The sequence below is a fragment of the Schistocerca serialis genome, chromosome 2, assembly GCF_023864345.2.
Source record: "Schistocerca serialis cubense isolate TAMUIC-IGC-003099 chromosome 2, iqSchSeri2.2, whole genome shotgun sequence".
Classification (NCBI taxonomy): domain Eukaryota; kingdom Metazoa; phylum Arthropoda; class Insecta; order Orthoptera; family Acrididae; genus Schistocerca; species Schistocerca serialis.
The window spans coordinates 138285166-138299705 of record NC_064639.1 but is presented as its reverse complement, the minus strand read 5'-3'; positions in this window follow the sequence as shown (position 1 = coordinate 138299705).

Below are 14540 nucleotides of genomic sequence, written 5' to 3'. Positions count from 1 at the left end.
CTGGAGCGACCGTTAGTATTTCCAGTTCGTCGTGTGTCGGGTGGTCAGTGAGTGGTCGACTCACCAGCATTGCAGTCGCGAGGGAGCAGCAGTCGCGGACGGACCAGCAGTCCAGTCGGTCGAATGGTATGGAGCAGCAAGCAAGCCTCCTGTCGCGCAGTCAGACTGGAGCATCTAGCGGCGAGCATGCGCGGTTCGAGTGTGAGGTGCTGCTTGCGAGTACTACGAAGTTCGTCGCCCAGCGATCTTGGACATGAAAGTTGAGTCCTCACTTAACTTACTATCGAGCCTCAACTGTTTACATTTCTTCGTTTGATCCTGGTTTTCGCTTTTGGGATATTCCCAGGAGCAACAACATGTGTGTATTTATGTCAGCTAAGATTCCAGCCGCCAGTTGCGATGGCCGAGCGGTTCTAGGCGCAGTCCGGAACCACGCGAATCCTTCCTCATGCATGAGTGTGTGTGACGTCCTCAGGTTAGTTAGGTTTAAGTAGTTCTAAGTTCTATGGGACTGATGACCTCCGATGATAAGTCATGTAGTTCTCAGAGCCATTTTAAGATTCCAGCCATCTTCCTGCGAAAATTTACTTGATTAATTCCCTGTTATGGAAGTTCACCAGCGGTATCTTCTGCCTAGTGGCCGTTGACGTTCCGGTTACCTACCCTGGTCGTTGTCGTAATTTTAGGCAATGAATTTTGCTCATCATGTTGTTGCTGTCCAGCGCGGCTTGTAGTTCGACAGCTGAGGTGTTGTTGGTCGTTGCGGGTGCCAATATTCTGTTTGTCATGTATTGAAATCTTGTGGTCGTTTGCTGGTTGCGTGGAGCGAAACTGATTTGGCTGATTGGTCGGTCAGCTGTCGGTTGGACTGCCTCCAGATTTAGGAGTCGTTGCCTGTCTCACCTAAACGGGCGTTAGTGTTACAATCCCAGGTCAACCCTTGGAAACTTCTGAGCGCCGTTCCTTGTGTGTTATGTAGTAATTTCCCTGTATGGATTTTAGTTATTTGGTTGATGTGTGGCTTTCAGCTGAGTATCAATATCTCGTAAATTAATGTTCTTGTCTTGCCCTTAATGCATGAGATTGTTATATTTTTATATGGTGCCTTCAGCCGAGTTTTACTGGAGAGGTTTTAAGATAAGGCCTTCTGCCTTTTAGACTGAAACTCTTTCCAGGCCTTAAACCGTTAAAGTATTTGTTGGTGAGCGAACTTCAGCCGAGTTTTAATATCTCTTAAATTAATCTTCTTCTCTTGCCCTTAAGGCATAAAATTGTTGTGCTTTTGAATGGGGCCTTCAACCCAATTTACATGAAATGTTTGAAGATAAGGCCTTCTGCCTTTTGATTGGAACTCCTCTTATTGCTTAATATCTGACCTCCAGCCTAGTTCCATTAAAATTAAATTGGTAAGGTCTTCAGCCGATTAAAGATTTAGAAAATATTCTTGGGTGAAACCTCCAGAAGAGCCTTGTATTAAAATTTTGGTTAATCCTTATGTCTTGGATTTGGAATGTGGCCTTCAGCCGGTCTAAATTTAATCAGAGGAGGTCGATTCAAGTTTTGAGTCTTTTGCATCCTTATTGTAATATTGTGTGTTGATAAATAATGTTTGTTTGAGGAACTCATTTTGGCCCTTTTCCACCACCTATCCGCTCTGTGCTGCTATCCCATGCATTTCAGTTTTTTTCTCTTATTCATGGACTTTCTCTTAGTGAATCGTGTCCACAAATTTTTGCAAGATTCCTCATGCAGTGCGTACCGTCCAATTCTTGCAAATCCGATTGAAATCCTCCTTCATATTGCATGACTCATGCAACTGATGTTTCTTAACGGCTTTTGCTTCTTTTCATATATAAATCTACTTTATGTTTAGTTCCTCATACGTGTGCTGATGAGAGGCAATAAACTGAAAAAATCTGGAATTGTTGTATCTCTTCTGTAGTTAGTACCCGCCTGTATCACTAATAATCTGTGGAAGACTGCCACCCATGGTTAATTGACGAATGCCTTTCTGTATTGCGTGTCAAGTGAAACTTTTACATCACATATTTGAACACAGGGTTAATACAAAATCACATAGGGGTATTGCAGCAGTAGGTTTAATAATGAATAAAAAATAGGAGCGCGGGTAAACTACTATAAACAGTATAGTGAACGCATTATTGTAGTTAAGATAGACACGAAGACCACGCCTACCACTTTATTACAAGTTTTTATTCCATCTAACCCCGCAGGTGACGAAGAGATTGGAAAATGTATAATGAAATAAAAGAAACTATTCAAATACTGAAGGCAGACAAAAATTTAATAGTCATGGAGAACTGGAATTCGATAGCAGGAAAAGGAAGAGAAGGAAAAGTTGTAGATGAATGTGGACTCTGACCACAATCTGTTGGTTGTGAACTGTAGATTAAAACTTAGGAATTGCAAAAACGTGGGAATTTAAGTAGATAGGACCTGGATAAACTGAAAGAACCACTGGTTGTAGTGAGCTGCAGAGAGAGCATTAGGGAAAGATCGACAAGAATGGGGGAAAGAAAGGCAGTAGAAGAAGAAAGGGTAGCTTTGGGAGATGAAATGGTGAAGGCAGCAGAGGATCAAGTAGCTAAAAGGACAAGGACTAGTAGAAATCCTGGGATAACAAAAGAGATATTGAATTTAATTGATAAGAGGAGAAAATATAAAAATGCAGTACACGAAGCAGGCAAAAAGGAATAGAAACGTCTCAAAAATGAGGTCGACAGGAAGTGAAAATTGGCTAAGCATGGATGGCCACAGGACAAATGTAAGGATGTAGGGGCAAATATCAATAGGGGTAAGATAGACACTGCCTACAGGAAAATTGAAGAGATGTATGCAGAAAAGAGAAAAAGTTGTATGAACATCAAGAGCTCATATGGAAAACCAATTCCAAGAAAAGAAGCGAAAGAAGAAAGGTTGAAGGAGTATGTAGAGGGTCTATACAAGGGTGATATACTTGATGGCAGTATAACGGAAATGGACGTCGATGAAGATATAGGAGATGTGATACTACGTGAAGAATTTGATAGAGTACTGAAAGACATAAGTCGAAACAAGGCCCCAGGAATAGACAACATCCCATTAGAACTACTGATAGCCTTGGAAGAGCTAGCAGTGACAAAACTCTACCATATGGCGAGCAAGATGTATGGGATGGGCAAAATACCCTCAAACTTCATGAAGAATATAATAGTTCCAATTCCAAAGAAAGCAGGTGTTGACAGGTGTGAAAATTACCAACTATTAGTTTAATAGGTCACAGGTGCAAAATCCTATCACGAATTCTTTACAGACGAATGGAAAAACTAGTAAATCCGACCTCGAGGAAGATCAGTTAGGATTCCGTAGAAATCTTGGAACAAGTGAGGCAATACTGACCCTACGAATTATCTTAGAAGATAGACTAAGTAAAGGCAAACCTACGTTTCTAGCATTTTTAGACTTACAGAAAGCTTTTGACAATGCTGACTGGAATACTCTCTTTCAAGTTCTGAAGGTCGAAGGGGTAAAATACAGGGAGCGAAAGGCTATTTACAATTTGTACTGAAACTAGATGGCAGTTATAAGAGTCAAGGGACATAAAAGGGCAGCAGTGGTTGGGAAGGGAGTGAGACAGGGTTGTAGCCTACCCAGATGTCATTCAATCTGTATCTTGAGCAGGCAGTAAAGGAAACAAAAGAAAAATTTGGAGCAAGAACTGAAATACATGGAGAAGACATAAAAACTTTGAGGTCTGACGATGACATTGTAATTCTGTCAGAGACAGCAAAGAACCTTTACCAGCAGTTGAACGGAATGGACAGTGTCTTGAAAGGAGAATATAAGATGAACATCAACAAAAGCAAACCGAGGATAATGGAATGTAGTGGAATTAAATCAGGTGATGCTGAGGGAATTAGATTAGGAAATGAGACACTTAAAGTAATAGATGAGTTTTGCTATTTAGGGAGCAAAATAACGGATGATGGTCGAAGTAGAAAGGATATAAAATATCCTGGTAATGGCGAGGAAAGCGTTTGTGAAGAAGAGAAATTTGTTAACATCTAGAATAGCTTTAAGCGTCAAGAAGTCGTTTCTGAAAGTATTTGTATGGAGCCTAGCCATGTATGGAAGTGAAATATGGACGATAAATAGTTTGGACAAGTAGAGAAGAGAAGGTTTCGAAATGTGGTGCTACAGAAGAATGCTGAAGATTCGATGGGTAGTTCACGTAGCTAATGATGGGGTACTGAATAGATTTGGGGAGAAGAGGAATTTACGACACAACTTGATTATAAGAAGCTATCGGTTGGTAGGACATGTTCTGAGGCATCAAAGGATCAACTATTTAATATTGGTGGGCAGCTTGGAGGGTAAAAATCGTAGAGGGAGACCAAGAATACATTAAGCAGATTCAGAAGGATGTAGGTTGCTGTAGTTTCAAAGGACGTTCAAATAGTTTTGCACAGTCGTCTCTGATTTTTTTTTATTTTTTGCAGGAGAAGAATGAAATTTTTTGAACATAATTGGAACATTTAGCTATATGTTGGTATATAAAAGTATTTTCTTTTATTTACAGGTGAGTCATAATGGACAGTGAAGTAGATGTCAGATTGCGACAACGTTCGGTGATGGGGTTCCTCTTCAAGACCGGCGATGACTCTGTCACATCGTTCACAGGAAGTTGGCCCCTGTTTATGGGGAGGACACAGTGGATCGCAGCTGTATCCAGAGGTTTAAAGAAGGTGATTTCTTTCTACTGGACAATCCACGTTGCGGTAGACCATCGAAGGCAGTGATTGATGTGAATAAGGAGACCATTGATCAAATCATCCAAAATGACAAGATGTGTGACGACGCGACAGCTTGCTGAAAAGATTCGTTTGTCTTTGGGTACTGTGGTATCACTGGTACAGTCACTAGAGTACAGAAAAATCTGTGCATGTTGGGTTCCTAGATTACTGACAAGTGAAATGAAAACTATGAGGAAGAATGTGTGCGAGGGTCTCATGAAGACCTTTACTTAACAGTGGAAACAGTGTTTTGACGGCGTCTTTACTCAGGATGAATCTTGGTTGTTTTTGTCCGAACCTGAGAGCAAAACCCAATCCATGGAGTGGCGTCATCCGGGTTCCCCTAGGAAGAAGAAACGAAGACTTCCACGAACAGCAGGCCGAAAGGTGATGGACTACTTCTTCTGGGATCAGTGTGGTGTCATTTTCATTGACTTTTTGGAACCTGGCACCACAATTAACTGTGACCGTTACTGTTTGTTATGCCATCAAAAACCACAGACCACAGCTTCAGGGTCAGTTCATCAGCCTGCACCATGACAATGCCAAACCCCATACAGCCCTTATTACGCAGGAGAAAATCAGGAAAATGAGTTGGAAAATTGTACCTCATCCTCTCTATCGTCCGGACTTGGCTCCGTCTGATTTTTACCTCTTTGGTCGTCTGAAGGCGCACCTGCGCGGCAAAACATTTGATAGTGAGAAAGACCTTATTTCCTGTGTCAAGCGATGGTGTAAAAGTCAATCCCCAGAATTTTACCAACGTGCATTTACATCATGGAAAGAACGTTGGGCCAGATGCGTCACAGGTGATGACGGCTACATTGAGTAGGCTCATTGTACAGCTAAATGTTCCATGTATGTTCACAAAAAATTTCATTCTCCTCTTGCAAAAAATAAAAAACTGTAGACGACTGTGTAAAACTTTTAGAACGCCCTTTCTACTTGGAGATGAAAAAGTATGGAGAGCTGCATCAATCCATTCTCTCGACTGCAGGCCTCAACAACAACCACATCTGCATACATCAGGGGCATTCCGAGTTCTGGAATGTTCAGACGGGATCAGGCATTAAATCAACAAGTCGACGGTCACGACAGGCTACTTACGACAGTATTCAACCTTACCAAATTTCGTTAAACTCGTATTAATTACTACTGCAACCAAGCGGATTTGTTTTGATGTAACCAGCTATTTGGACTCTGGAGTCGTAAGGATCATCATCGTTCATCTTTTTCCGTCCTTGACCTTCCATTCTTCTGTACATTATTCCTGTCATCAACATGGATACATGAGATGATAAACTGAGCGATGATTCTCGCACATACAGGATCTTGCTATCTTCGGAATTGCTTGGATGATATTATTCTGTTAACTGCCACTTCTCCTAAATGTTTCAGAAGTTTCAATGGAATGTTATACATCCCTTCAGCCTTATTTGCTCTTAAGTAGTCCAAAGCTGTTTTAAATTATAATTCTAATACTGTATTCCCTATCTCTTCCTGTGAAGTCTTCTTTCTTGTTGTATCACGTCATCAGACGATTCCTCCCCTTCAGAGAGTCCTTCAATGTAATCTTTCCACGCATCCGCTCGCTCCTCTGCTTTTCAGTTTCACCGGAGGTTCTTCTGAAATATCTATATGCTGTTTCAGTACTTCCGAGAATCATCTCTTTTTCCGTTTCTTCACTTTTTTCAAGCAGCCATTTCGCCTTAGCTTCCCTGCACTCTTGTTTATTTCGTTCCTGAGTGGCTTATATTTCTGTATTCCTGAATTTGCCTGCACATTTTTTTATTTCCTCCTTTCGTCGATGAGCTCGGTATTTTGTTCTATTATCAATGGTTTCTTCGCGGGTACCTTCCGTGTACGTATTAGGGGCGTTCAATAAGTAATGCAACCCATTCTTTCTCGATTAATTTCGCATGAAAAATGCGGAATTTGTTATGAGATATCTTGGAATATCCTGCTTCAGTTCCTATAGTTTCATGAAGTTCCGACAAGTGGCAGCACTATACGTATGCTTCAAAATGGCGTCTGCAGTGGAGGTGCGTTCCAAGCAGAGTATTGTCATTTTTTTTCGGCGGAAACCCAGAGCATCGTAGATATTGATAGGCACTTGCAGAATGTGTGCGGAGACCTCACAGTGAACAAAACCACGGTGAGTCGTTGGGTGCGGCGTATGTCATCATTACAACAAGGTCGCGCAAACCTGCCGTATCTCCCCCGTGCCGGCTAGTCGCATACGGCTGTGACTCCTGCAGTGTTGGAACGTGCGGACACTCTCATTCGAGATGATCAACGCATCACAATCAAACACCTCGCTGCACAACTAGACTTCTCTGTTGGTAGTGCTTACTCACTCGTCCACCAGTTGGGGTACTCAAATGCCCACTGAGTTCCCCACTACCTAACACGAGACCATGAAGAGTAACGAAGGACCATCTCTGCGGAACTGACAGCGTGTTACGAGGCTGATTGTGACAATTTTTTGTCGAACATGTCAGTGATGAAACATGTGTTTAATTAACTATTCATAACTGGGATTCACAGTCATGTGAAATTTCTTGAAAGACATCATGTTTCCGCCAGTGACTGTTAAACTGAGGCCGAAATTGCTATAGTGGAAATAAAAAGTTTAACAGTCACTGGCGGAAACATGATGTCTTTCAAGAATCATGTGTTCATCGCTTCAAATCGGAAACAAAACGGCATTCCATCGAGTATCGCCACACCACCTCTCTTTAGAAGGAAAAATTCATTGTCGCAGCCTCTGCCAGTAAAGTTATTCCGGCGGTCGTCTGGGACTCTGAAGGGGTTATTCTGTTTGCTGTTCTCCCTCGTGGTACAACGACCAACTCTGAAGTGTATTGTGTTGCCCTCGAAAAGTTGAAAAAACGACTTCAGCTTGTTCGTAGCCACAAAAATGCAAACGAACCCCTCCATCTCCACGACAATGCAAGGCCACACACAAGTCTACGCACCCGAGAGGTGCTCATAAAACTTCATTAGATTGTTCTTCCTCATCCACCCTACAGCCCGGAGATCTCGCACCTTCCGAATTCCATGTGTCTGACCCAATGAAGGATGTAGTGTACGAGAACTGGAGTTGCTACATATGCATTTATTTCTCTAAGCTTACAAACACTCATTACAGATAACGTAACAAGAAACAGAGTCAAGCCCTACAACACCAAGAATGATGAGGTTCTGTTAACGAAGTCCGAATGATGGTATTGTACTGATGAGACTCCAAATGTGTGTTGAGTGGCTGCCGCCGACCACCCTAAATTGCAGCAGCAGAGAGCACTTGTAATCCACAGTAGCTGGAGGCGTAGCTCAGTGAGCGCGTACCATTGGGTCAGCCAGATCCCACGTGACCGCTATTGGCGTCTAACGGAAACTTGTTATACCATTACCAACCTTGATTCTCTGTGAGACGGTTTCGATGAGTGACATCGCAACCACAGTAATGGATTACTCTCATGTATTTGTAAAGTAAGGTAAGGTAAAGTTCCACCTTCGGGTCCCGACAGGCCAATCGGACCCGACCGACCGCCATGTCATTCTCTGCCAGTGGGGTCATCAGATGCAGTATGGAGGTTCATGTGGTCAGCACACTGCTCTCTTGAACGTTGTCGGTTATCTTGAACTTGGAGCCCTTACCAATCGGTCGAATAGCAAGGCTATCTGCACCCTGTACTGGTCCTGTTACTAAGAAAGAATCGCTGGCGGCACCGGGAATCGAAGCTGCGTCCCTCGCATATCAGTCAGCCGCACTGACCACTCAGGCATAGAAGTGAAAGAAAGAAGTTCGCAAGAAGTCAGAACTGATAAAATGCGTATAGAAAGCACACCTCCTAAAGCAGCGAGGCAAACTACTGTCAGATTCACAAGTAAGAATGCCTGCCATTCGAAAAGTGCGATACAAACATTCGATAACTAACACAGTATACATTTTCAAATTGTACACCCATCCAATGTTGCATTTACGTCCGAAGCAAAGCAGCGTGTTTGTTTAGATTGTCTCTCGGATAATGATAAAGCAACATAATCAATAACGGTAAACATGCTTTCGAATGACACTGCTACACCTCATTATCTATAGTTCAATGTGTAATATCACGCTACGTTAATCGCACCAAATTCTTAATGTAAGAATCAGCATAATATTTACCTACAGAGAGCAGTTTGCTTAACACAAGCAAATAACAGTCCAATGGTGTAGCTGAAAAACTGTGGCGACTGATCCGACGAAGCCGGCCGGTGTGGCCGCGCGGTTAAAGGCGCTTCAGTCTGGAACCGCGTGAGCGATACGGTCGCAGGTTCGAATCCTACCTCGGGCATGGATGTGTGTGGTGTCCTTAGGTTAGTTAGGTTTAAGTAGTTCTAAGTTCTAGGGGACTGATGACCACAGATGTTAAGTCCCATAGTGCTCAGAGCTTTTTTTTTTTTGATCCGACGAAGTCACATAATACGAATTGAAACAGAGGATTATCGCTGTAATTTCTCTTTGCTGTTGAAGATTCAGTTTCCTGTAATGAGATTCCACATTACCATACGCAGCCAGGATTTTCTTCATTCATATCTTTTGTCGCTTGAATATGTGGCTCTGAATCGTGTTTTTTGCCAGTTTTTTCATCAGTCTGTAGTTTTCGAATGAATTCAGTGCTCCGATTTTGCTATGGATATAGTTTAGCTGCAGGCAGATTTTCAATAATTTGTAGTTTCACATATGGAATACCACTAAAATCATTGACCAACACATTAACACAGCATTTTAACGTAGTCCAAATTCAGCACTCACTGCCAACCGTACTTTCAAAGCGAATAGCTCCTGAGAATATCATATGATGGACGTTTTTATGTGGGTATTGTACATCACATGACTGGTAGAAATGGAAGGAAGTGAGTGTTACGCAAGGACCACGAAACAGCAGACCTAAACAGAGTGAAGTATATAAATGTACAGTATCTGCTCAAAAGTACGTGTAATGTCCTATGTTATGCGAAACTGACCATTTGATATCATGTGAGGCAGATCCAACACTAGAAAGGCTGTGAGGGAAATGAAAGATTTCAGAATGCATTCGTCATCGTCATATGGACACAGCATTGAGGGGAGGTACAGCGAGAATCTACTTAATTTACTAGATAATAATGAGCCGTGTGGCTCGATCAGCGATATTCCCGCCGCCGGTGTGGGTCATCTTTCCGGCGGTGTGCGCAGAGCGCGCGCTGGCGACACCTACCGAGCCTATTGGGAGCGAGGGGAAAAGCTGAGGGAGTGATTTTTGCTTTTGGACGCTGAGCAGTAACGGCGTTTTGGGAACTGTGGCGGACAGCTAAGGTATGGTGTCAACCAGCAAGCAGGCCACATCACCCGGGTGACGGCGGCGTGGCAAATATCGCCGGCCGGCCGCGGTGGTCTCGCGGTTCTAGGCGCGCAGTCCGGAACCGTGCGACTGCTACGGTCGCAGGTTCGAATCCTGCCTCGGGCATGGGTGTGTGTGATGCCCTTAGGTTAGTTAGGTTTAAGTAGTTCTAAGTTCTAGGGGACTGATAACCACAGCAGTTGAGTCCCATAGAGCTCAGAGCCAACCAAATATCGCCGGCGTGGAAAGAGACGTTATTGGGAAGCCGTTGGTGTTTTTTCCGCTTGCCTCATGTCTGCTGGCATCGGAATCTGCAGCTCCTGGCTTCGTCGAACAAGCAAGAGGGTGAGGGCCTTGCTAGACCTGTAAATTGCGGTCGGAATCCACTACTGGGTTCTGTGCGGTTGACTGTATTTTCTTGGGCGGCCGTCTCTACTCCTTCTGAGTCTGGCCTTCAGTGTGTTGATTTCATTGGTTTAATACGTAATGTTTTAAGGTGTATGTGGTGTGATCATTAACATCTACAAGGACCTGGAGTGCTGAGACATTCCGTTGTAGATCCCTACTGTCAAGGTTTAGCCGCCACTGAAAGCAGTTTGCTGGCCCTTGTTTAAGAACCGCTTGGTTATTGTATTTATAGCACACCAAGGAGTTAAGGTGGCCAGTCACTATTGATATATGTAGATAAATATTTCTCTGGATATTTTTTTCTCTGAGTTGTAATAACATTACTGTTACGTTTCTGCCTGAACTAATAGTGTGTCGGAGAGACATGTGTATAATTTTGAAATCAGTAGTTTCCTAAATTCTTACCAGTTATTGAGAGGCCAGTTTTTACTGTGTGTCTAACGGCCTGAAACAGATTTTATTAATGGTGATAGTAGAATTCCTTCAATGACGGTAGATCGATATTGTAATTAATTTCATGAATTAATTTTACTGCTGATGTGCTGTAATGAGTCATTGTGTTTCTAGTTATTTAAGGCAGATGTCAGTCTTTTGTAGATACCCACTAGTTCTCGGATTTTCTGTGCTTATTCGTGACCGTTATTGCTCCTGTTTGGGGGTCCATGTCGAGCCTGTATTGGAACTGCTGAAGCGCCTAAGAAGGAAGTCCGTATTTGCAGTGCAAAAAATGTCAGATATAGGAGATACAAATATAAAGACTTGCATATTTTGGTTAATTTCATTCAATTATGTCATACAGGATCGTATTCTAGGGTAACTTGTCAAATGGAGCAAAAGTATTTAGCATGCAAAAGCATGTAATAAGATGCACTTGTGGTGAAAATTCAAGAAAAACATGTAGAAACGTGTCCAAGGAACTTTGAATTCTAATCACTGCATCTCAGTGTATTTATTCCTTAATGAAATTTGTTGCAAGTAATGTATCCCTATTTCCAACCAATAGCTCAATAAATAGTATCAGTTCTAGGAATAAGAACAATCCTCATAATGACCTAAAAACACATTCCCTGGTCGAAAAAAGAGGTACAATATTCAGAAACACATACTTTCAATAAATTTCAAGCAACCATTAAAAACTTGGTGTCACATGAAGTATAGTTTAAACAGAGTCTGAAAGACTTTTTGATAGGCAACTCCTCCTACTCTATAGACGAATATCTTAAAACAGGAACTGTTAGACCAGTTTAAGTAAAGATGTGTGTTAGATTTCAGTTTTGACAGCACTGGGCCACAACAATCAAAATAAGATATTTTGTTTACGATAAATTTATTAAAAGTGCATAACTGTGATTCGTTGTAACAGTGTATTAATTCTGTAGATATTAGGAGTACCAGTTTACTATCACGTGTTCACCATTTTTGACAATCTCCTGAGAGATGATCTGGGTACTGAGTATTATATTCATATGTTTTATGTTTTTTGTGTTATATTTCCTGAATTGTTGCACACCCACGAGAATCACCTCATTTTCGTATCTATGGAGCGAAAACTTAATCTAATGTAATCTAATCTAGCCTACGGGTTGTCAATGGGTTCACAATAAGATCGTTTCTGTTTCGCATAGTCGGTAATTTGGATAGCATCTGCTGCAGTTCTGATGCGTTATCCCCAGTGCCCACATCTACAAATATTCTTTGCAAACTTACTGTACGCTGCTTGGTGGAGGCTACCTTAGATCACTACATCATTTTCCCTCCTGTTCCATTCGCAAACAGAGCGAGGGAAAAAACGACTATCTAAAAGCCCTCATTTCTCGCCTGTTATCTTCGCAGTCCTTGCGCAAAGTGTACGTTGGCGGCAGTGGAATCTTTTGTAAACCCTCGTCGCCAGTTTTGTAAAGGCCTTATCGCTACTGCTGTGGAGGCCGAGTTGCCGCTGTAATTGCGGTAGGATGAGTTCGTGGGTTCGTGAAACGGCTTCTGTTGCAGTACACCGCTAAGACAAATTCTCCCTGCCACTATTAGACAGCTATGCCTCAGGATCAAGTAACAGGGTAGGAGAACGGAGATTCTACAACGCTCCAACGATTAGTAACAAAGTCACACAAATGGTTTTAAAAAGTTTACTTATTTTTGTGTCTTGACGAATAAGAAGTCTTCAACACGACTTGTAATATAACACAAAAAGGCTCTCAAATGGCTCAGTGCTAATGATCGTAGGTAGACTTCACAGTACGTAGCAAATGCAATTTACAACAGCTGTTCGTTCACTTCCAAGAGTTCACTAAACGACGTTCTCTGCCTAAGTCATCCCTGGACGCTGATCTATAACCAAGTGGGTGAGAGCTGCTCTTCTGCCTACCGAGTAGGCTTCTGTCCGTTGTTGTCGGGTCATTGGCGGATTGTAGTCGGCCGGCAATTGGCCGAGCCGAAGTCGATATCTTCATCCTCAGCGCCGCTCATGGCGCTGGTGGAACTCGCGCAATTGGCCAGTCTCTATGACACTGTCACCAGCTCCCATCTTTGCACTTGTGGTGCTTTTGCCCTGGCAGTGTCTTGTACGGACGACACAACAGAAACGTTCTGCAGTCGGCCTCAAATGCCAGTTTTCTAAACCTGTGCCACACTGCCTTGCGCCACCCTCCCTCCATGCATCCCCCTCTGAGTTCACGCAGCATCTCCGTAATACTTGCGTGCTGATCGAACGTACCGGTAACAAATCTAGCAGTGCACCTCTGAACTGCTGCGATGTTTCCTTTAATCCGAACTGGTGGGGTTCCAAAACACTTGAATCTCCAAACCCCTTGAACAGTGCTCAAGAATGTGTCGCACTAGCGTTCTATACGCCGTTTACTATATGGATGAGGTACACATTCCCAAATCGCCCGCATCTCGTGGTCGTGTGGTAGCGTTCTCGCTTCCCACGCCCGGGTTCCCGGGTTCGATTCCCGGCGGGGTCAGGGATTTTCTCTGCCTCGTGATGGCTGGGTGTTGTGTGATGTCCTTAGGTTAGTTAGGTTTAAGTAGTTCTAAGTTCTAGGGGACTGATGACCATAGATGTTAAGTCCCATAGTGCTCAGAGCCAACCCAAATTTCTCCCAATAAAACAAAATCGAGCATTAGCCAGTTTTGTGATGGGGGAGGGCGGCAGGAAGTGGGGCAGGGAAGGGGGTCTGGGGAATTTCCATTAAGGGGGCAGCAGGCTCAGAACTGAACAAGTGCCCTTTTCCTAGATGGGTGGGTGGGGTGAGGGGGAGGTTTAGGGCTTGGGGGTTTCTCAGAAGGACTGCTTATCCCCAGAGGTCATAAATCATCCCTCAGAGGGTCATAAACCACTTAGCAGAGCAATAGATTACGGGGATGGGGAGTTTAATTGACTTAATATCAATTTGACATCGAAAGTACGCCATGACCACCATTGCCTTGCTACTGTTAACAATTGGTTTTCAATATGTGATAACTCATAAAACATTGTTTCCTCATTCACCAATGTTTTCACCCTTAGTGGCATGGATAATGTAGTCTATATCTACTTTCTCTTGATATATGGTTCAGTACACCCTGTATATCTCAAAACCCCATAGGAAGATGTGTAATGGTGTGAGGTAAGAAAATCGCGGCGGCGATCTAATTGGACCATTTCACATAATACACCTACTCAGAAACTTTTCATCTAGAAATTAACGGTCATTTAGAGGCCAATGGGACTCTGCGCCATCCTGCTGGAATTTGACATCAGGTTGCAGGTGTTCCGATTGTGACAGAGCAAAGTCTTGTAACACGTACACGTAAACACCACCGTTAATGGCAGACTCGATGAAAAAGAACGTACCCATGCTGCAATTGTGCATCAGTCCAATTGTGCTGACCAAACATTTACCATGGGACTGGTTCAAATGGCTCTGAGCACTATGGGACTTAACATCTGATGTCATCAGTTCTCTAGAACTCGGCCACCACCTTGGTACAG